Genomic DNA, 25,328 nt, shown 5'->3' on the forward strand with positions numbered 1-25,328 from the left:
AATATTTATTATTTATTATTTATTATTTATTATTTATTATTTATTATTTATTATTTATTATTTATTATTTATTATTTATTATTTATTATTTATTATTTATTATTTATTATTTATTATTTATTATTTATTATTTATTATTTATTATTTATTATTTATTATTTATTATTTATTATTTATTATTTATTATTTATTATTTATTATTTATTATTTATTATTTATTATTTATTATTTATTATTTATTATTTATTATTTATTATTTATTATTTATTATTTATTATTTATTATTTATTATTTATTATTTATTATTTATTATTTATTATTTATTATTTATTATTTATTATTTACTATTTATTATAATTTCCGGATTCCAGTGCTATCTCTCCATACAAATTCAATTTATATCAAATTTAGTATATTCCGTACTTATAAGTACGAATTTCAGAATTACCTCAATCCTACACTTCAAAAGTAGTTTTAATTCCAAATTTCAGTATTCCATCTCTATGCGTTCACTCACATCCAAATTATACCAAATTTAGTACTTTTCGTACCCATAAGTACGAATTTCCAAAACTTCCTCAATCCTACACTCCAACAGTAACCTTAATTCGAAATTTCAGGATTCCAACTCTATCCGTTCACGCAAATATAAATTGGAACAAATTTAGTACATTTAGTACTTTCCGTTCCCATAAGTAAGAATTTCCAAAACTACCTCAATCCTTCACTCCATCAGTAATCTTAATTCCAAATTTCAGGTTTCCATGTCTATCTAAATCCAAATTGTACCAAATTTGGTACCATTTAGTACTTTTCGTACACATAAGTATGAATTTCCAAAAGTACACCCATATCTCAATCGTACGCTTCAACGGTAATTTAAATTCCAAATTTCAGGTTTTCAGCTCTATCCGTTCACCCAAATCCACATTGTACCAAATTTAGTACCATTTAGTACTACTCGTACAGATAAGTACGAACTTCCAAAATCATTTCCTTATATCAACACCACTTCCCAACCTTGATTCCCATACCAAATATGAAGATTGTAGCTATATCCGCTCAAAATATACAATTGGTACCAAATTTGGTAACTTTTCGTACACTTATAGGTCGAATTTCCAAAAACCCTTTGGTACATCTTTCTAACTCTCCATCAGTTACCCTCATTCCAAATTTCAGAATTCTAGCTCTTCCCGTTTGCCTAATACAAAGGGTACCATATTTAGTACCTTTTAGTACTTTTCGTACCCTTCTAGGTCGAATTTCCAAAAACCCAGCCTTATCTCACGCCTACACGCCGACAGCAACCCACAGTAAAAATTTCAGCTTTCTAGCTTCAGCGGTTTCGTCTGGGCGATGATATGTCAGTCACTCAGTCACTCACTCACTAAGCTCTTTTATATATATAGATATGTAGTTTAAATAACAAAAAGTCAGAAATAAATATTTTGTTTTTCTCTATCTTACTTTATATAGACTTATACTGAATTGGCTGTGTTTGTCGTAGTATAGACCCGTGTACAACCAGCAGCAAAAAATCAAAACGAACATGTTCCTAAATTTTTAATTTTTGTGTGCGAAGTTGTCGACAGAAATAGTCCATTTATAAACCTCATCTATGTCCCTAAAAAAATTACAAATTTTGTATCAAATCGGTTGAGGCATTTGAGAATTATCGTATGCCCCATTTTAAGGAAAAATCTGGAACTTGGACCCAATCGGTTGATATGTTCGAGAGTATCATACGAGTTACGTCCCGGAAAACTACTCCTCCCATAAATAAGATTATAGAAAAATGGACAAAATTTGACCTTTTGCAAGTAAAATGTACCAAAAACCTATAAAAATTACCATTCCGGCGGCCAGGGCCTCCTCCTGGCGACGTCAGTGGTTTTGACTGTCAAAATTTACCGAATAAAGTCATTGCGCGATACTGAATTTTTTGTGGGAATGGGTGGAACTTTTCTCATACCGTATTTGCCCATTTGGTTGGGGTATGGCATTCATATAGAGCTGTGCCGATTGAACTATATTGAACAACATAGTTTACTATCTATTTCAACGGTCACCGGTCGTTTGTATGAACAAACTGCGAATACGTAATATCGCACGTTAGTTTCAATGACTGCTGATACGCTTTTGAATTAGGAAAGTGAAAGTGAATTGCCCAACTGTAATTCCTTAGGCCGCCATCAGACCATCTGCTTTTTCACATGTATGTAGTCACTTTGGGTATACTAATATACAGAACAGCTGATCCCATACATGTGAAAAAGCAGATGGTCTGATGGCGGCCTTAATGGTCAAAACATAACCTCGACAACGTAACCTGTGTAATTTGATACAATATTCTCCGATTTCGTAGATTGGTTCATAAATTGTTCATTCTGCTATGTCTGCTCATGAACCATATAACAATGTGGTAGTATCAATGTTTGACGTAGCGTACGTAACAGGCGTGATCAAACTTGTACCTCATCGAATGGTTTTATGCTCAAAGTAGTTTTGGAACGAAATCGGTTTCAGAAATTTTGTAGTCGATATAGCCCTGGCTGATAGTCTGGTGGTCGCAAAACTTCTACACCAAAAATTGTCCGATCATGTCCATAGCCCCCATATAACGTACCTCTCGATTTTAAGTATTTTGAGAATTTTAGCTACTTTTTTACATTTAAGGTTCCCAATGGTCGCAAAACTTTTCCACCACAAAGAGTAAATGTAGGTTCATAATTTCGTATATCCCATAACGGTACCTCTCGCTTTTAGATATTTTGAAGATTTTAATTTTACAGTTGAGGTTCGAAGTGGTTACAATGTATGTTTTGTGTTAATGATATCTTTAAGAATAAACCTTTACCTGGCGCAGGAGAAAAGTACTTTCGTTACAAATAGAAAACTAATTATTCCATTCTATTTCAGAACAGGAGAGTATAAAAAGGTCGGCCCGCCTGAACTTACCACTTTTTACTTCTTTTTTCATGAACGCTTTTGTTTCATATACCTGATAAGTTCAAATAGGAAAGCCCAACTCATTTTATTGGGCAAAAACACAAATATTGTTTTTGGTAAATTAATGACACATCAAATTTTCGTCATTGTTGTTGTTGCTTGTCTCCTCAGATAAAACTAATTTGTTTAAATTACTCCGTCAGCATATTTTACGATGCGATATAACTAAAGACGCTTAATGCATTCAACATTTCTGCCAACTTAACATTCAAAGTGAAATTCTTAACACAACAGACGTATACGAGTTTCCTAATGACATTTGTCAAATATTATTTTTTACGTCGTCCCATTCCCCAAAATGAGAAATCTCATCTTGTTTATGAACAGTTAATGACATTTGAATTTTATTCGTTTCTGACCCTTAAAAAGTTTGTATGAAGAGTAAGATTGAAATGACCTGACATGTCGCATTATTCAAACGAGAATTGGAGCAGTGATTCCTTCACTCAGTGGACTGTCAAAAAATATTTACATCACAAGTGAATTGAGAAAGAAAAAAGTGTGCATTCAACATTTCTCGAAAATGAAGATTTGTTTAAAAATAAAATATGTCATAATACTTCATAGCATTTAAATATCGTTACCGACAAAAATAGTTACCGAATTCTAGAATTCGTAAAAATACCATCTGAACATTGTGTTGAAAAGAAAATTATAGCATAGCATTATCAAACATTTAAGCATACCATTCTTAAGTTTTAATTGCGTTTTACAATTACCTCATTTATATTAAAATTGAATGGCCAATTAAAAAAGAGAACAATTGTTTAAAATATTCAGTTTAAATATTTGGATTCTCACTTTATTTGTAAATTATGATTCGAGTATTCTCTTCACGGTAATAGTTTTGTACCAAAGCAGCACCAAGTTTGAATAGCGTAGAGGAAAAGAGCAACAAAGTCACTCATAAACCATAATTTCGCCGTGCTTCATTGAATTGCAATTTTGGCAAAAGTTAATAAACTAAATTATGACATTTTGTAGTCGTTTTTCCAATAACCCATGGAGCGAAACGTAATGCAATGCTATGGCGCACACGAGTGCAAAACATATGTTCGGAAAAGTACGTGACCAAGTGTTAGTCAATGCTGGTGCTAGGATAACTAAAAAATGACAAAAATTAAATGGATATTGCAGATTTTTGTCGTTGTGAAATCTGCTCGAGCATATGTGTGTATAGTTGGAAATAATCAAAAATACATTAAAATAAAAAAATCTTACCTTTTTAAAATGTTATTGTATAGAGTGAAAATAAGGCCCACGGTATAAATAGAAGAACTAAATCAGACAAATAACAAGTAAAAAAGTATCAGTCGGCTTTGCCGCCAGAGATATATCCTCAGCCTGTGTATATTGAAACAATTTTTTCTCCACAAACTGTATTTAGGGGATTTTAAAAAACTAAACTAAAAAGGAATACTAAGTGCAAAGGTCAACTAAAATCAATACAAAAAAGGAAAAAAAAAAATATTTATTAGAAAATGCTTATAATTTTCATATACAATTTTAAGGTTTCTCACAAAAAATCTCGACGCTAAGTGGGTTAATTATGGATATTTTACACAAATTGAAAATTTTTAAATATATGAATCATATACATTGCCGCTCACTTGAGTAGAACCCCCTAACAATTTTTTTCCAATTTATACATGATGATTTGTTGATTTTTTATATTTTGTTTCATGTTTCTGGAGCAAAGCAAAATAAAGTCAATCGAAAATCGATGTATATTCATTCACTAGGGTTGTGACTTTTTTACAACCTCGTATCCCTGTATAATAGTTGGATGAGTTTTTACCTAAGATTAGATAAAATATTAACTATAAGATATAAGACTATAGGAAAAGTTTGGAGTTTCAATTAACTGACATAATTTCGCATATACATTTATCTAATGAAGTGCGATATATATGGTAACATGGGGCGCCTTCGCCACTGGGGCGGGTACGCCATCGCCGATTTTCTCGCAAAATACAAGTGCTAGAAAAAATCAGTTAAAGGCAAAATTGTGAGTTTAATGAAGATCCATCATCTCCCAAAAGTTGGCAGTTGTGTCATAAGTATGATAGCGGACGCACGCGGTTTTGTGTTTTGAGGGTATTGGGAAAAATAATTATGGTAGATGTTTTTTGTGATATCTTCTTTACCTTTTGTGATATCAAAAACATATTTTATACCCTTAGAAGACAACTACTGAAGAATAGAAATCCCAATAATTTGCATGAAAAAAACAATAACAAATGTCAATATATTCATATTATGGGATATGTTGGGGGTGGGCGCCTACGCCATGATAGGGGTGTGGTGGGTTAATGTCAGAAATTTGTCATGTTTACCTTCAATTCTTTATGCCATAGATATACCATACTATAATGTGAAGTTAAAATCAGATAGTATCATAAACGTATCTTGTTTTGGTTATATTATGATTTTTGTACCTAAATTCAAGGAACCTATTTCAATTAACCGCTAGAATCGGTTACTATTTGTGAATTTTAGAATCATTTTTGATTATTCAATAGAAAACATGTTCCTTTTTCGCATAATGTTGATATTTAAGGAAAAAGTATGGTAAATTAAAGTTTTAGAGTCCGTTGGAAAATGTTCAATTTCGATGGCGAAGCTGCCCCATGGGTGGGGAGGCTTCGCCACTTTTTAGACATTTTATAAATTCTCAAAAATAATATTTTAAAAACAAAATTATAACCACATATATATCAAAAATTTTGGGCAAAATACGCTAATATTTGTACCAAAAATAATATTTGAAAAAACTTTAACGGTGTCGGTATGAGAACATTTTGAACAAAAACGTGGCGAAGGCGCCCCATGTTACCATATACTAGTTTCCAAGCTTTGCCTTCGTCTGCCACAACAACAACATCCTAATACACCTGAAGATCGGCTTTACCACCCGTGAAATGTAGTGTAATGGTTGGATGCGTGGGACTTCGGTAGACTCCTAATTTTTCAATGTATCTCTAAAGGCCTTACTGCTCAACTCGAAAGAGAATTAATTAAATATCACTATAAATGGCCTTCGCCTTAATAAGGCAAAAATAAAAAATAGTTTTGAATTTTTGTTTTTCAAAATAGTCTGGCTTATCCCATTGTTCTTGTTTTAATATTTTGAAACAACGAATTTATCAGTGGAGAATTCTCGATTCTTGCCACAGATTCACATCAGCTCCCTTCTTTTTTGTTTGTGGATATTCTCCCCCTAAGTTATTTTTCAATACCGCCTTCAACAAAAAAACGTTTTATACCCAAACATAAATCGTCGCACAGTGGTCGAAACCACAGATCTAGCGGCGGGAAATTAATAACTTGCAAACGAATAGATATATGTTTTTGAAATTTTCCACAAACGTTGTATGTGTCCGTGGGTAATAAATAAAAAGGTACCTCCTGATATTCGGTATTTTGAGGCTTTATGCTTTGTAGTGGTTTGTAGTGGTCAATAAATTTGTGCACCAAAAATTGTGGACATAGGTCAACGTTTGGGTATAGGCCCCTTTTTAGGTACCTCCCGATTTTCAGTATTTTGGGGGATTTAAGCTACATTTTCCGCCCAAATTAGGTATAATTTGGTATTTGGATTTCCCAGTGGACACAAACCTTCTCCACCAAAAATGGTTCACATAGGTCTACGTTTTGATATAGCCCCCATATAACTGTACCGCCCGATTGTTGGTATTTGGAGGATTTAATCTATATTTTCCATGCATTTATCAGCAAGATTTGCAGCTATTTGCTGCCTAAAGTTGATTATTCGGAATCTAGGAAGTTCACTTTAATTTGTCAAAAAGGAATTGGACTGGACATTACGAGGGCAGTTCGGAAACTTCTTAGCCTAGCACAAAAAGCGCGGTATAAACAGAAAAAAGTTAAGTGTTTTGGAAACTTCCATCTCTGTTATGAACACATGTTAAATTTTGTTTCGATCTGGCAACTCCTTCATATAGAAACAGGTGTTCAAGAAAGACGCATCCGCAATTTTTTTACAATGGAAAAATTAGAAATGCGTGCTGTCATTAAATTTATGTAAATATTTAATATTTATCGGGACAAGAAATTCATAATGATATGGTGAATGTGTTAGGTGAAAGTGCTCCTTCATATGCAACAGTAAAAAATTGGGTTGCTGAATTTAAACGTGGTCGTACAAGCATTGAAGATGAACCAAAAACAGCAACAACAACAGAAATTGTAGCCAAAGTGCATGATATGGTATTAAATGATCGACGAATAAAAGTGCGTGAAATTGCTAATATCATGGGCATCTCAAATGATCGAGTCCATTTAATTTTGCATGAAGAACTACAGATGAAAAAGCTTTCTGAAAGATGGGTGCCGCATTTGTTAACAGTCGATCAAAAACACATAAGAATGAACATTTCTCAAGCTTGTTTGGATCGTTTTAAGCGAAATAAAATGGATTTTAAGCGTCGTTTCATAACTGTTGATGAGACATGGATCCACCACTATACTCCAGAGACAAAAGAACTATCCAAACAATGGACTGAAGCTGGAGGAAGTGCCCCAAAGAAGGCAAAAACAATTCAATCGGCTGGTAGGGTTATGGCAATGGTTTTTTGGGACTTCAAAGGTATTTTATTGATTGACTATCTGCAAAAGGGTAAAACAATAAATTCAGAGTACTATTGCAACCTTTTGGATCAATTAAATGTACAAATTCGAGAAAAACGTCTTGGCTTACAACAAAAAAAAAATTTTCATCAAGGCAACGCACCAGCGCATAAGAGTGTTTTAACAATGGCTAAAATCAACGAATTAAAGTACGAGTTGCTTGACCACCCACCTTATTCTCCTGATTTAGCTCCCAGTGACTTTTACTTGTTCCCAAATCTAAAAAAATGCCTCGCTGGCAAGCGTTTTACCTCAAATGAAGATGCAATTACAGTTGTAAACCAATATTTTGAAGACCTTGAGGAAAACTATTTTAATCAATGGATAGAATTGCTAGAAAAGCGTTGGACTATGTGTATTGAAGTTTCAGGAGATTATATTGAAAAATAAAAACATTTTTGAAAAACTTACTATTCTCTTTCATTGATAGGCTAAGAAGTTTTCGAACCGCCCTCGTAGTTTTACTCCAAACACATGAAACAAAACAAATTTGAACACTTCATATCTATATATATAAAAGAGCTTAGTGTTAAGTGAGTGAGTGACTGACAGATCATCGCCCAGACGAAACGGCTGAAGCTAGAAGCTTGAAATTTTGAGTGTGGGTTGTTGTTGGTGTGTAGGCGTGAGATAAGCCTGGGTTTTTGGAAATTCGAACTAGAAGGGTACGAAAAGTACTAAAAGGTACCAAATATGGTATCCTTAGTATTAGGCAAACGGAAAGAGCTAATTCTGAAATTTGGAATGAGGGTCACTGATGGAGACCTAGAAAGATGTACCAAAGGGTTTTTGGAAATTCGACCTCTAAGTGTACTAAAAGTTACCAAATTTAGTACCAATTGTATATTTTGAACGGATATAGCTAGAATCGTGGAATTTGGTATGAAAATCAAGGTTGGGAAGTGGTGTATATGAAAGGATATGGTTTGGAATGGTACTAAATTTAGTACAATTTTGATTTGTGTGAACGGATAGAGGTGTAAACTTGATATTTGGAATTAAGATTTATGATAAAACGAAGGATTAAGATATGAGGGTGGTTTTGGAAGTTCGTACTTATGTGTACGAAACGCACTAAATGGTACCAAATTTGGTACAACTTGATTTTGGATGTACGGAAAGAGCTGGAAACCTGAAATTTGGAATTAAAATGTTGAAGTGTAAGATTGAGATATGGAGGTAGTTTTGTAAATTCGTACTTATGTGTACGAAAGGAACTAACTGGTACTAAATTTGGTACCATTTGGATTTAAGTAAACGTTGGAGATGTAAACCTGAAATGTGGAATTAGGATTACTGTTGAATTGTAGGATTGAGATATTAAGGTAACTTTCGTATGTGTATGAAAAGTACTAATGTGTACTAAATTTGGTACAATTTGGATTTGGATGAATGGATAGAGGTAGAATCCTGAACTTTGGAATTAAGATTACTGTTGGAGTGGAGGATGGAGGTGTGGAGGTGGTTTTGAGTTACCATACAAATGTACCGAAGAGTTCTAAATTGTTCTAAATTTGGTACAATTTGGATTTTAGAGAACGGGACACATTAGACAGCTTTGTAAATTCGTACTTATGTGTACGAAAAGTACTAAATGGTTCTATATTTGGTACAATTTGGATTTGGGTGAAGGGATAGACCTGGAAACCTGAAATTTGGAATTAATATTACTGCTGAAGTCTAGGATTGAGATATAAAGATGGTTTTGGAGATTCGTACTTATGTGTACCAAAATACTTAATGGTTATAAATTTGGTTCCATTTTGGTTTTGGAGAACGGATGGAGGATTTCAATTCCATTTGGAATATATGTATATTACTGTTAGAGTGTCGGATTGAGATATGGAGGTATTTTTGGAAATTCGTATTAATAATAATTGTTCCACAAATATCCCATACGGGACAAGGGAGACTTGTCTCATATTAATGAGAGCACCCCGATACATATTAAGCTCAATGATATGGGACCTACAGTTTATTGCCGAGTCCGAACGGCGTGTCTAAGACACCACTTTTGTAGAGAAGTTTTACATGGCTGAAATACTCAGGAAATGTCGCCAACATTACTGAGGGGTATTTTGCCACCGTTGAAATTGTTGATGTTTGCCTGGCCGGGGAATCGAACCCACGACCATCAGCGTGCAAGGTGGGTGTGCATACCATTGCACCACGTATTTAAAAGGTACTAAATTTGGTACTATTTGGATTTGATTGAACGGAGAGAGATTGAATTTTGAAATTTGGAAATGAATTATCGTTGGAGTATAGGATTGAGGTAGTTTAGGAAATTCGTACTTATTGCGTAAAAAAAGTACTAAATGGTACTAAATTTGTTACAATTTGGATGTGGTGCACGCATCGAGCTTAAATTCTGAAATATAGAATAAAGTTTACTGTTGGAGAAGAAATAGTTATTGAAATCCGTACTTTCGTACGAAAAGTATTAAATGGTACTAAATTTGGTATATGGTCGCCGTTGGTGTGTAGGGTATATGGATGTGGTTGTGGATATACGTACCATAAGTGTACGAAAATTACTAAATGGCACAGAATTTTGTTCAAATTGTTATTTTGTCAAGGGATAGAGCTGAAATTGTGAAATTCGGTATAAGGATTTCAGTTGACGTTTGGGAGAACATATAAAGCTGTAAATGAATATCGCGGTTGGGATATAGTTTTGGATATAGGGGTGTAATTTTTGAAATTTATTTCTATTATAAGTACAAAATTTGATATCGTTTTGGTGTTGCATAAAGGGATATAACTGGAATTTCGAATTTTTGTATTAGGATCTGTGTTGGTGTTTAGATAAGGAGTTTTTGAAATGGATACAAATTCTGAAATAAGGTATGGAGGTCGCGGAGCGCTGAATTGTTTAGGCCGTGTTAGAAATACGAGAAGTATAAAATGGTGCTAAATTTGGTGTTGGGTGTAGCTATGAAGCTGGAGTTATATAATTAGTGTGCGAAAAGTTCTAAAGTGCAATATAATTGGTAATGGGCTAAAGAATAGAAGTGCAATTCTGATTAATTATTTATTTGTCAGGTTCACTCTTAGATGTAGTCGTACTATATTGAAGAGTGAACCGACAAATGAAATTTGTTATGAAAATCAGCCTTTCTACTGAATAGTGTACTATTGGTTTTATGTTAACGAGACGGTTTTCTACATGTTGATATCATAAATTCCGAAATTAGACCAACTTCGGTTGGAAAATGTGGATAAAATGTTCATTTTTTATAATATATAATTGTTCTACAAACATCCCAGAAAGACAAGAAAGGCTTCTCTCAAATCAATGAGTGCACTAAGATTCATATTAGCTCAGCGATATGGGACCTACTGTTTATCGCCGAGTCCGAACGGCGTGCCTTAAGACACCACTTGTAGAGAAGTTTTACATGGTTGAAATATTCAGGAAATGTTGCCAACATTACTGAGGGATATTGTATGTTGCTTGGCCTGGGAATCGAACCTCAGGCTTTCTGGATGCAATTAAAATAAGTATTATTAGTACATCAAAATGTTCAGTGTTCACAATTTTCATATCATATATTGATTATTTGTATATTATTCCTTTTCCGCATACGAAGTAGCGGGTATTTTGCAAGTCTTGTATAAATAGGAAGAAAATATAGGGTGGAAAAAATTGGTAGGTCCCGGTCCATACTAAGAGTACTTTCACTGAAATTTTGACATGAAAATAAAAGAAAATGTAAAATAAATACGAATATTGCAACAAAGCAAAATTGAAGAACACATGAAACCGTGTACAATAGTATCGTGAAATTATGTGTTTTTTTAACGCACAATTTCGTGTCAAAGTTTGAGTCAAATTACTCTAGTTGGACCGGGACTGGGGTGTTTTTCAAGTGGGTGTTAATGTACTATATAATGACTCAATATTTTAAAACAACGAATTTTCTAGTCGAGGAGGTTTCGATTCTCACCACAGATTCACATCAGTTCCCTTCTTTTGTGTTTTCAGTATTTTGGGGGATTTAAGCTACATTTTTTGCCCAAATTAGGTGTTATTTGGTATTTGGAATTCCCAGTGGACACAAACATTCTCCACCAAAAATTGTGTACATAGGTCTACGTTTTTATATAGCCCCCATATAACTGTACCGCCCGATTTTTGGTATTTTGAGGATTTAAGCTATATTTTCCATGCATTTATCAGCAAGATTTGATGCTGTTTGCAGCAAAAAGTTGATTATTCGGAATCTAGGAAGTCCATTTTAATTTGTCGAAAAGGAATTAGACTGGACATTAGAGAACTTTTGTAGTTAAATTCCATTTAACAAAATTATATTACACTAAAAAAGGCATAAAAAATAATAATTGTTGAAAATTTATTGCTATATAACTATGTACCTCCAGGCTCCAAACAATTTTTTTTCATTTAATTTACACCCTCCTCTAATAATTAAAAATAAACTTTGTATATTTTTATTAAGAATTTATATAGCAATTAAATAAATATGATGATAGGTATTTTCAAATCTGATGCAGCGAAGTTTCTTGCATTGGATAGTGAGTAACTGAGAGAATATTTACAACAACAAAGTAAAAACAAAATATTAGTCACCAGAGTGTCTGGAATGGATACAATGAAAAACATTTCTCAGTTTTATAGTTTGATTTTTTGACTTTACTCGTAGCGCCGCTAGGTCAGTGGTTTCGATCAGTCTATGTCGGCTCGAAATATGAGAGTCAAACCTTCTCCACTGTTATGTGTCGTTGAATTACAATGAAGACAGTATAATAATTAGAAAATTCGTGGTGTATTTTTATTGCGATAGCAGTTTTTTTCAAAATAGTCTGGCTTCATCTACAATTATGTCGATAATGACAACGACATAATTTTAGATGAAGGCAACTCTAACGAAGAAATTGAGGGTACTACAGAACCAGAATTTCAGTTACCGTCAGTGCCAGAGACGTTTCTAGCTATAGAAACTATTGAAACATTTATTTACTCAGAAGATGCTTCAAGTAATGAATGGATTTTGGATACCATTTCAGAAAAACCCTGTCAAAGCATTGTCATCGATGGAAACTAATTCATAAATATCTTCTATGTGTTGGTAGAAATGAGAATGAAGATAAATGTCGTGAGAATAGTCTAAAAGTCCTGCATAATGAAAACAGTTAGCAATGACAGAAGACGTTACATTTTTTTACGCTTCATCTAACAATATCACGGCATCCAACATATTTAATATCGTACTTCTATCCTTTTCTATTCTTGCTAGGATAGTGGATATTTGCCGATTCTGGCACTCCGATTTTTTAAAAAAAAATTGGCAAAAATTCAAGCTTCGATGTTCGGTATTTTGTTGTTAGATGAGTTCGAAAAAAAACATACAAAAAAATATTGAGAGAAATTTCTTTTCTTCGTATGGTTCGACGTTATAACCGATAGCAAAATTAAAATATTTCACAAAAAATCGACGTTACAACCGATATGACGTTATAAGCGATGACGTTATAAGCGAAGACGTTATAAGCGATATTTATTTGTGTGGAATATAATGGGCAGAAATTCGGAACTTTTGGATTTTGTCGTTATAAGCGATATGACGTTATAAACGACGACGTTATAAGCGATTTCGAAGTATTTCAAACAATGTTCACCAACGCAGATTATTTTCATATTTGGGATTTCAAAGCATAGTTGACATATTCATCATATTGTCGTTGTAGCGCGATAGAGGCATTTTACAACAATAAAATGTTCTAAAGACTTGTGTATTACATTCCAACGAATATTTTTCCCAAAGATAACTTTGAAAATTTTGGAGATACGCAGTGAAATATATACAAATTATGGAATTTTTAGATATATTATACAATTTTAGACAATAAATGCAGTTTTTTGAGTTCATTATTCCTCCAGATATTTTCTTCTCTCTATCTGTTCAAAAGTTTCAGAATTTAGATCAGAAAACGTTTCTGAACCACTGTGCCATGAATATATACATTTTATAAATATATTTTATATACATATATTTATTATTTATGTCCTAGATTTTTAGAAATCCTACAAATCATTGAATGTACCCCGAACCGGACACTGCACTTACTCACCATATTGTGTACGAGTACTTTTCATTTTAATTGATTTACTTGTTAACCAGTTTGGATGAATCATTAAGGAGAAAATCTTATTTAAAGGCAAAATATGTATGTATGGCCTTATTATTCCGACGTGAATAAATATTATGTTTAATTTTCAATATTAATGTGACTAGTTTAAACTGTTAATTCGTATATTTGTAGTAAAGAGTCTTATCAATTAATAACAGTAGAAGCCAATGATCTATTTTAATTGAAAGTATTGTGTATGGTATTAATGTGTATTAATCGGCTTAAGCTGCAAATGGCCACGAAAATGTTATACCTCTCATTGTGTCTTACACTGTCCTTATAGAAAACGTCGTTATATATTTCCATGACATTTTGTATATTTAGATAATAGAAGTGGTTTTGGTTCATATCTTAACACACCCATTATGATGAATATTTCGTTAAGGTTTGATGTGAAGGAGAATTGACGTGGTTTTCTATATATTAGAAAGGGATTTTCGAACTTGCCACCCGCTGATATGTTCATAGAAATCTAAATATGTACACAAATACGTTAATCATGGTCACACAAATTTTAAACTGAAATATACACATGGTATGGTATAGTAGGGCGTACATATTCTCCAGCGAAGTCCATAGATTTTGAAAAGAGAAGGAAACAATAGATGCTAATAGGCAGTTATTCTTGGTTCAAATACAACGGCTGCAATATGTTATTTCAAGAGTCCGTAAAATATGTCTTTGGTATATTTGTATTTGTCTAGGGTCCGAGCATGGACACATCTATGACAGATGTTGAAGGAAGTAATTTTTTATCTGAGTTGATGTTACGTTTAGTTAGATCTGGAGAGAATATATTTTAACCTCCAATTTAAATATAATATATAATATTTTATTTCAACTGCTTCTGTCTCGTTTTAATGGCTTTCAGCACAAATTATTGTTCCTCAAGTCCATATATATTATTCCTACATTAGATAATTTCGCTACACAAGTATACATATATATATATATATATATATATATATATATATATATATATATATATATATATATATATATATATATATACATCATCTAAGTGATTGAACTTTATATTGTCAAAGTTGCAATAGTATTACGAAGCAATTTGTAAACATCTGCTGATAATGTACAAAACATCCAATAGAATACATGTTACTATGGAAGATTTGGATTGGCAGCCAAAATAAAATCAATATTTGGCATTTCAGAGACAAATCTGCATATATAATGAAACAATAATTGTATTTACAATATGTACGTACATTATACAATGTACATACAAATAAATGTACGTAGTTTGTATGTACTCGAACATATGAAAACACTTGGCATGCTTCACTTCTGAATATAGAAATAATACAAAAATAACTTGAAGTAATAATAATTTACAACTTTTTATTTTGTCTTAACGCCACATGTGCAAAATACGTTGGCAAAAATATCATCGTAGTTATTGTAATACACTAATACCTCGATTTGCGTTAATCGTAGGTTCCGCCAAACTTCAACGCAATGCGAAACAACGGAAATCGAAACGCATTTTTCCACATATTTGTGTGAAGAATTGGTTGCAAAATTTTTCTGGATTTTTTTTACTTTTTTACTAAAAATTGAAGCGAATGTGGTTTTAAATATTTATTCATGCTATGTAAATGGTATTATGAGCATATAAAAACTATAAAATTAATTCCTTTACGTAAAACTTAAGTAAAAATATTAAAAACTGCGCAACATTTTCAAGGCAATTTTGTCCAAACAATTTCAAATGCGGTTTTTATGAAAGTAAAGACCGAATAGACAAACCCCGTATTTGGGTTTTGTTTGGTTAGATCGGGTTCGGATTGTATGGCCCTATCTTTTTTTAAAGCAAATCGGGGCTATACTTTGAAAACAATACGAATCTTTCCCTGACATCCGCAGCAAACTTGTAGATAAGAACAAGAAGAAGATATTTGGAAATATAACAAATAAATATAACACGAATAACCTCATTTATTGCCTCAAATTTTATAACATATCAAAAAATACCGTAATTTGTATATATTTAGCAGGGTATATTCAAAACGGTTACATTTTTCTTGATGTTATCTTTGGGAAAAATATTCGCTGAAATGTAGTACACAACTCTTCAGAACTTATCATTGTTGTAAGATGGCTCTCTATCGCTTTGTTTCTAGCCTATTTTTCAACGACAATTTGATAAATATATCGATAATGCAGTGCAATTTCAAATATGAGAATAAACAGCCTGTGTGGACGTTGCGCTGTGGTTCCGCCTGTGGACAAATATCGGAAAATGTATGGCGACAAATTTGATTGCGATTGAAAGAAATATTCTCTAAACTCATTCATTTTTTAATATCCAATATTATTTTTGCCAATTTACAGCGGTAATATGTCAAGTTAGGTCGAAGAAATTGAGATTTGTATGCGGTGCCTTAAAAACGAAAAATGGATCCGCTAAGCATTCGTAGCTTATGAGTGAAATTTAAAAAAAATTAAGAGGTAAATGTACAATTTCTAAGATGAAACTTATAGTTGATAGCACTGACTATGTTTTTACGAAAATACGCATTGAAATTTTTTTTAACTTTTTCTAACTTCTTTAAAAATAAATCCTTTGTAAATGACTTTTTGTGCTATTTTTAATATCAATACTATAAATTTATGTTGAGTTTTACTAATGTTAGCAAGAGCAAGCCAATATTTTTTTTTAAAAATACAGGGGAAAGTCTCTAGTTTACGATAAAAGAAGATACAGCTGCCACCCTGTATGTTATTCCCCTTATACCACGCCTGTAAAATCGACAAAATTCCGAAAATCGGGAGGTACGTTTATATGGGAGCTATACTTAAACGTGGACCTATATTGAACATTTTTTGCAAGGAGGTATGTTGTTATATTAGTTCGGTTAGAAAATTTGGCTAAAATCGTCAAAATACTGAATATCGGGAGGTACGTTTATATGGGACCTATATCTAAACTTGGACTTATAATGAACATTTGTTGCAAGGAGGTATGTTGTTCCCTCAGAACACAAATTGCCAAAACATCGCGTAAAATCTACACTATTAATTTAATTTTATTATAATTTTGGCTGATTGGAGATATTTTAATATTTTTATGGCAGTTTTATGGCAATTGTAACGAAGAGATCCAGATCATCAACAACATCAGAGGTTGTTTTTGGGACGTTATATTTATATCTCATAATTTAAAACACATTCAAAGTTAATCTTTAATATGACTAAAGAAAAATTGCTTTCAGTGCTCATATATGGGCAATATTTTTGCAAATTTAACAAAGCTGAGGCCAAGGTTTATCCTTATATTACTCGCGAATTGTGGATTTATTTATATAAAAGTTAATTTGCGTGGAAGTTGATTAAACCACACTTTTCACGATTTTCCTGTCAAAGAAAAAGTAGAAGCCAACTAAATAAAGATTATCTCACCAATGTATAATTTTTCACAATTTGATCTGCGTCTACCATTAAATGATGCTGACATATCGATGTCAGTTTTTAAGCGTTCTTTAATTTTCTTCTAATTTCTTTCCGCAAACCGGGTTTTCAGAATATCATGTATAGGATTGTAGAACTCGCGATTTTGAGTTATTTGATATATCGTCGGTGTCAGGTTTAAGTGTTCCATACGCCACTATTTACTTTTTAATGCTCTTTCTGAATTGTTGGTCGTTGTTTTATTCCAACATATATTTTTCTAACTTTTGGCAAATGACTAATAAATCATGTCAAAAATGTAAATATTTTCTTCAGTCAGCTCCAAGCAGTTGTGACGCAAACATTAAAACGCGATTATCTCAAAACGGGAAAAAGGCGTTTGGAACACTTAAGCATGACCCTGACAATATGCGCGTGGATGTAGTCAAAACAGCTTCACAGAAACCTGTATCCAAATACGGAAATTTTTTTCGAACATTTTCGAGCCTTATTTTTACAATTGTAATTCGATATCCTCGTACTTGATTGTACATTTAAGATTTTTACGTTCCAGCGAAAATCCATGTACATAACGTGAAATACGAGACATTACAAAGTAGGAAACTTACCTTAAATTGTTTTTGAAAATATCGCGTATTTTATCGCGTTTTCTGCGGGTCGTTTCCGCAGTAATGAAAAACTAGTTCAGCATTTCGTTTTGCGGAAACAGAGATTTAAAACTTCACTGATAAGGGAATCATCATTTTATCCCAAAAAATTGTGTGTGATGCTACACCCACGGTTCTTGACTAATCGTCTTGAAATAGATATGTATCGATGTAGATTTTCATGCTGACACTGAAACCGGAGGCGGACAAAAATAGTATGCACTTTGCTCAAATTTGCGATGTTTTATAGATTTTTTAATACTAAAAGGCAGCCGATGCTACACCTTAGCGTCCAAATTATATTTCCAAAAATATATACCATATGAAAATCTCATGCGGACAAAATGGTTTTTATAATTACGCGAGTTACACATATGTATTTTAAAAATGCATATCAATTAAAACGTCCTATTTGAACTCTATTTCGCCTAAAGATTTATCTCAACAACCCGATAATTTTCCTCAATGGGAAAACTTCTATGTGAATGTAGATAAAGCAAAATCCGCCCATTTTCTTGGGAGTTTGAAGAAAAATAAAAGAAGTTCTCCTTTAGATTTTTTTCCAATACTTTCAACTCTAGAATGCATGATGCGAAAACAAATTTTTCAACCAAAATTTATTTTTTGTTACCCAAATATGTGATTATTTGTCCGATCATTATAGTTATGGCCTCATTTAATTCCCCGTGAAATTTTATTTTATTTTTTTATTTTATTGATGTGTGTATATTTTGAAAAAGTCGGTTTACATTTAAAATGTTGTCAATATTTTGTAAATTTCACGAATACTGACTAACATTTTACAAATATTATGCAATCTACTCCCTAATGTCACTTCGTGATATATTTTTAGTGACAATTGAGGTCATTAAAAGCATAATGGTTTTTTATTATGTTTCTCTTAAAATCTGAAGTAAATCTGCTATAACTTTTGCCCGCAACAACCAAAAATCGGCTCGCGAGCGGATTCGTACTGAGTAATTTTTTCTTAACCTACCAAAAATTGTAACGCGAAAAGAAAAATTTTATTTTTTTTGAAAATTGCTTTAAGTCTGGAGTATTTTTTGGAAATGGAATATGAAGGAATTGGCAACATTTCCCATATAATGTTTTTTCTTCTTAATTATCTTATTTAATTATCTTAATAAATAATGTATTTTATACAAGTAATAAGTTGTAATATGTATATGTAAAGAATTGTGATTGCTTCAAACACATGGTACTTTATAAATTTAAAAATTTAAGAAATAAAAGTAGTCAAGAAGAAATCAGGATATTGGGGATGAGGTAACAAAAAAAAAAAAAAAAAAAAAAACACTGTCTCATTCGAATATGTCAACCTACAGCCACATAGAGAATACACAAAAAGTAGCTTCTGTCAATATCATTCCATTTTTTGATAGGTTTTGGTCTCAGCTGCTTTTATTTGACAATCAAAACTTTTTTCTTTGGTGATTGTACATGTTACACACATACTGTGTTTTTAGTTTGCGTTTCTGTGGGAGTCTCGTTTCCTCCTTTTCACACTACTCTAATTTCTTGTTTCAATCTTCATCAAAAGACATTTTATCAGTGCTTAAAAAAAGAAAATAGAATGTACAGTAAAAGTGCCTTTAGCCTAACGACTGTATGTGGGGGTTTCTGAGTGAAATCGGCGAGGTTTTTGATTTCCTTTATTTTTTGCTGTGGTGATGCTGCTTATCAGCAAAACATTTTAGTATATTTTCAGATTTTTTGACTAACTGTTCCAGAGATATCGGGCCTTGAAAATGTCGAATCCTGTAAAAGCAAAGAAACACTCATAACTTCTTTAATATTGGTCCAAATGTATTTTTTTTGTATTTTTTGTTGTTATATCTAATAAGAAATAGAAAAAAAAAGTGCACAGTGGGCTTGGATAGAATTTTCGCGATTTTATATTTAAAATAAATTTTTAACAATGATTGTACTCTTCGATTTTCTTGAAATTTTTTGTATTAAACTACGATTAATTACAAAAATTTTAAGTCCTATTTGGTAATGGGATTCGAAAGACTACTTTTTTCCTTAATTTTTTAAAATTTTTCAATATATTTTTTCGTTTATACCAGTGTGAAACACTTGTTTCGAAATCACTATCGACGTTTTATTAATAACTTCTAGACTTTCGATATAAGTAAAGGTTATGCACCCATGTAATAAAATAATATTCATGCAAATATTCATGACTTCCAGTATGTTTGCCAAACTTAGAACGCTTTTTTGAAAAGGCATTTTTGAAGTCGATGCCAACGAAATCGTCAATATTTTCCTAATCGATAATCGTAAATGTTTGTGTTGAAAAGATGTAGTGGTCATCATCGTCGTTTCCTTCGACATGATTTGGCGACGAATGAGTGGAGAAAAAACGAATGCCTTCATCGAAATTTAAATCTTTATTTTCTAACATAACAACATTTAAAAGTCTACTCGAAAATGTACAACCATCACAGGGCATTGAATAGATGTTTCGTTTTTCAACCTCACATTCAGCTAAAAAAAAGGGATACTGTCTATCTGTAGTATATAGAAAAGACAATTATTTGAAATTGATTACTATCGAATTCGAATGTAGATTCATGGCAATACTTTATTTCTTCTTTGCAATGAGACAAATGTTGTTCTACAAACACTTTTGTTGAATTTCGAAATTTTCTTTTCACTTGTAATTAATCTGAAATTGATGGCAGTATTTGCAACAAGTTCTATGTATCTATGAATAGTTGAACAAAATGAAACAGGAACAACTGCATGTTGAAAATTGATTGCCGTTTGTCCTGTTTTTTTTTGCAATGCCTCTATTTTATTATTTTTTCTTTTTTGCTCGACGAAAAAGATTTCATGCAATTCGAATTGAATTCTGGATCATTGAATGTTTTACTTTTTTGTTTGTTGGTGTATTGTTTTGTTGCGTTTCAGCCAGCATTCACATCGCACAGAGTAGATGGATGATGAAATTGTCCAATTGTTAGTTTTGAACTCTTATTGCTTGTATGTGCCCTGTTGAGCAATGACATAAAGTCGAAACATTTTTTATGGCCATTTGTTGGACATTTTCCAATAAATCGTTGTTTTTCTCGCTAATTTACGTTCAGATGCGAATATGATGACGATGATGATGCACTCAACTGGAAGATAAATACTCATCTTCATTACATATAGGAACCAAACACTATATTTGGGACCAGAACGACCTTACACTACTACCACTGAGCTTTCAATGGTATCTAAATCCATAGGCAAAAAAAAAAATACATAGCCTATATTAATTTAAGGATAAAAATAATCCTTTAATTTAATGAAGATTTTTGATGGCTGAATTTTATAAATTTAATGCAAACATTCTACATATCAGGATATTTTCGTATGGAAGAGGGCTACCTCGAAAGTTTCCAAAACTTTTCTATACCCTCATTATTTACGCTAACAAGGGTATATGGTAAAAACCAAAAATGTTTTACAATCGATGAGTCCGAGTTTCTCCCATTCAGAATTCGCGAACTGTTAACATTTTCTATATAGTATGACTGAAATTCTTTAAAATGAAGTGTTTTAGGAGGGATCCCATAATGTCGACCATTAAAATTAATTTTCGTGGAAGCTGTGTTGGCATCACTGTAGAAAAATGGGTAAAAATGGGTTGAAGCCAACAAGTTTTTTTATGTTCCCTTCCGATTTCTGGCTTAACCTTACATTTTATAGATACATGCCCACAGAAAGACTCAAAGAATACTCCATTGTCAACATGATAGTAGTGTATGATTCTTCGATATATCCACCGCATCCACCTAAAATTGATGCTGACATTTTGAAGCCGGAATTTGGGGGTTTTTGGAATTTTTAATAATCCGGACGAGCAACAAGATAGTGTACAGAGCTCACAATAGGATTATAAAACTCGTGATTTTACGTCGTTTAATGTATATCTCATGCGTGTGCCCTTACAGTATCTTAGTAAATGGAGTCTAAAGGCCAAAATTTGATGCGTGAATTTTCATAAAAAAAACATATTTTTTGCGTTTAAAAGTTACAAGTGTCATCAAATTTTTCTTTTAAAACCCGCGTGAATTTTGTATTTTACGCGGCGGATCTAATGAACCCTTCCGCGATCGAATCCATCCACTAAAATCGCGGATAAAGAAATAGAAAAATCAGCGGAAATAGAAAAATCAGCAAAAACATATTTTGACAAATCCGCGTTCTAAACCGCGATTTTCTTTAAAAATGTTTACATATATAGAAACTTTTATGCGCGATTATAATATTTGCGAAAACGCGTGTCATAAATTACAGAGATAGGTGAGTAATATGGCTCTTTTACGCAAAATGGAATGTGGAGGCACATCCGCGGTTCTTGAAGAATCTATTTGATGGGTGACAATGAAACCGGATGCGCGTCAAAATTGTATGCACATTTCATATTTTTTGAATGATTGTAATCAATATTAATCAATATTACTCTTAATTTCCTATCCTTATAAGTTATCACAGTAAGGACTTAAGCTCTCGCGATATTTCAAATCAAACCAAAAAATATATTTGGAATAATATTTTAACAATAAGTTTTTCTCTTTTGTTGTTGCTATATTATGTAATTTATAAAGCCAGTGTTTATAATTTTGGTTTCATATTTTTACGCGTTGTCTAGTTTCTGTACGTATTTTAAATTTATTTTTTAGAGGTATATACGGACTCCGAGGTAGTATAATTTAGATTTGCTCCCATATTTTTTATTTTTTTTTTTGATTTTCCGCAAAAATGAAAACAAATTCTAGAAATTATGGTGCATCTACGGATGGATGTCAAATGCTGTTACTGATAAATGGATACATTTTCCCGCAAATTTTTTTTTTATTTTTTTTTTTTTGAAATGGAATTGTAAAATGCATTTCTTTTTACCATATACACTTTCATACAGGCAAAATGTGCCTCATCGAAATAATGGTTTTAGACCCCAAGCATGTTTGGACGAAATCGGTTTGAGACCATTTGGAGTCGATTTAGCCAAGTCCGTCTGTCTGGCTGGCTGGTGCGCACGATAACTCTCGAAAGGATGAACCGATTTGGTCCAAAATTTGCATTCGTAATATTTTTCGGGTTCCACCATGGTGCAATGGTATGCACCTCCGCCATGTACGTTGAAGGTCGTGGGTTCGCTTCCCCGGCCAGGCAACATCAAATGTTCTACGATGCCAAAATAATCTTCAGTAATGTTGGCGTAATTTTTCCTGAGTAGGTTCCATATCATTGAGCTAATATGAATCGAGGTGCACTAATTGGTATGAGAAAAGTCTACCCTATCCCTTATGGGATGTTTGTGGATCAACTATTATTATATATTTTCTCAAAACTTAGTTTTTCTTCGAATATGGGCCATAACGGTCCATTCCTTCGGGTACCTCCCCCACAAAAGTTAAACAAGGTTCGAAAAAGTTATGCGCACGATAACTCTTGAAGGGAGTAACCGAATTGGTCCATATTTTGCACATCGTAAAATTTCTACCAGACTTAGAAGAGGTTTCAATATGGACTACCTTCGGTACCTCCCACACAAAATTTTTGGAAAATTTCAGTTTAAGACCTGCTCTCGAATCTTCTTGATTTTTTTGCATCACATACTATTCGCTGCCCCCATTACGACGATACAAGTCTTTTCAGGGGGCAAGTCCATAATTCCGGAGTAAATAACCCGAACGCTGTAAACAACCCCTATGGTACCATATGTAGTGGCAGGAACGCACGATAACTCTCGAACGGATCAGCCGAATCGGTCCAGAATTTGGCCTTCCTAATATGTTGTCCAAACATAGTTTTAGTAAGTTTCAAGTTGGCCAATATCAGTCCCCACATTATGGCACCTGCCCCACTAAAGTCCAACAATTTTGCTAAAATGGTGCGCACAATAACTCTCGAAGGCAGTAACCGAATTGGTCCACACTTTGTGTATCGTAACATTTCTGCAAATCTTAGATAAAGTTCAAATATGGACTATATGGATCCACTCCTTCGGGTACCTCCCACACAAATTTTCGAAAAGTGCAGGTTAAGAGCAGCTCTCAAATCGATTTTTTGTTGTAGCCACTTGCATTCGCTACCCTCATTACGTTGGTAAAAGTTGTTCAGGGCATCCTGAGATAATGCCCGAAAGCGCACGATAACTCTACGATGAATCAGCCGATTCGGTCCAAAAATTGGCCCTCGCAATATTTTGTTCTAACTTAGGTTTCGATTATGGGCAACATCGGTCCACACCTTCCGGTATTACCCACACCCTCCCCACAAAAAGTTAAAACAGCCATTCAAAGCGGACTGACCGCTTAAAGAGGGAATTAGTAGAATGTTAAGAAAGGTGGGCTCATAATTTTTTCACAACGAGATAGATACAATTGCCATTTTATCTCGAAAACTTTTCACGGAAGGTTTTCATCCATTTACAAATCTATGCAATGTTTTCAGCTTATATAATTCGAAGGTGAGGCAAAAACCATTAAAATACTTTTACTCCAGATATGTATCTAAATAGTACTAATCTGGCTCGAAATTGCTAAGAACATTAAAAAAGCTCATAAAATCGAGTTTGCAACACTGTTTTCCTTAAAATCGTTCGTGAAATTTTTCACAAAGAAAGTCTCATGTTTTATTTCATGCAATTTTGGCATAGGCGAAAAATCGTCATTTTAGACCATAAAATCGTCAAGTCGCCATTTTCAATTTTTGGCCAAAAAATCGTCAAAATGATGATAAATCCTCAAATTCGGCAACAGTGTTCATGACTATGTGCCTTTATGACATATCTCGCAATGATGGCATCCATATCTACCTCTTTGTAAACACTATGGCAACAACCGAATTGAAACTGCAAGTTTGTAATAATTAATAAAATTTGTTTCCAATTTAAATAAATCAAAACAAACAAATAAATAAATTGTAGATCAACTAATATTTCCATGTACTTATGCAATGTCACTCAATCACAAACTAAACTTCTATTATTATTTCCAATTCCACTAAAATGTTTTTCAGACTTTTTACTATGTCACGTGCACAGTTCAAAAGTTTCAATATGTCAACTGCAATTGTACTGGACTAGACGTGTGTTTTTATTACTCATTCACAACTTGCCAAGCGAATAATGATGGGGTCAACAGCGTTAAGTCATGACAGTTGCAAACATTATTGGATGTGAAATGTTTACATTTTCTTTAACCTTTGACGTAACGCCACTTTATTTAATTGAAATCAATTGAAAGGTGCTTGCTGTGAAATTGCCATAACAGAGGTAAATAGAAAGGGACATACATACACAAATTTTAAAACAAAACTTATATTCCGTAAATGTTCAATAAAAAATTTAATATTATACAACATTGATTTTTAATTGGCGGCCAAGGCACTAGATGCGTCACTATTAGCCTCTCT

General features: G+C 32.8%; 1 protein-coding gene across 2 annotated transcripts in view; it reads left to right on the forward strand.

Annotated features, from left to right (window-relative positions):
• LOC141402635 (lachesin-like) overlaps positions 1-25,328 on the forward strand; it is a 422,330-nt gene that overhangs the window by 147,727 nt on the left and 249,275 nt on the right. The gene's annotated exons all lie outside the window — the stretch shown is intronic.

This window comes from Musca autumnalis, unplaced genomic scaffold (genome assembly GCF_047663935.1).
Source record: "Musca autumnalis isolate F117 unplaced genomic scaffold, ASM4766393v1 scaffold_4, whole genome shotgun sequence".
Taxonomy (NCBI): domain Eukaryota; kingdom Metazoa; phylum Arthropoda; class Insecta; order Diptera; family Muscidae; genus Musca; species Musca autumnalis.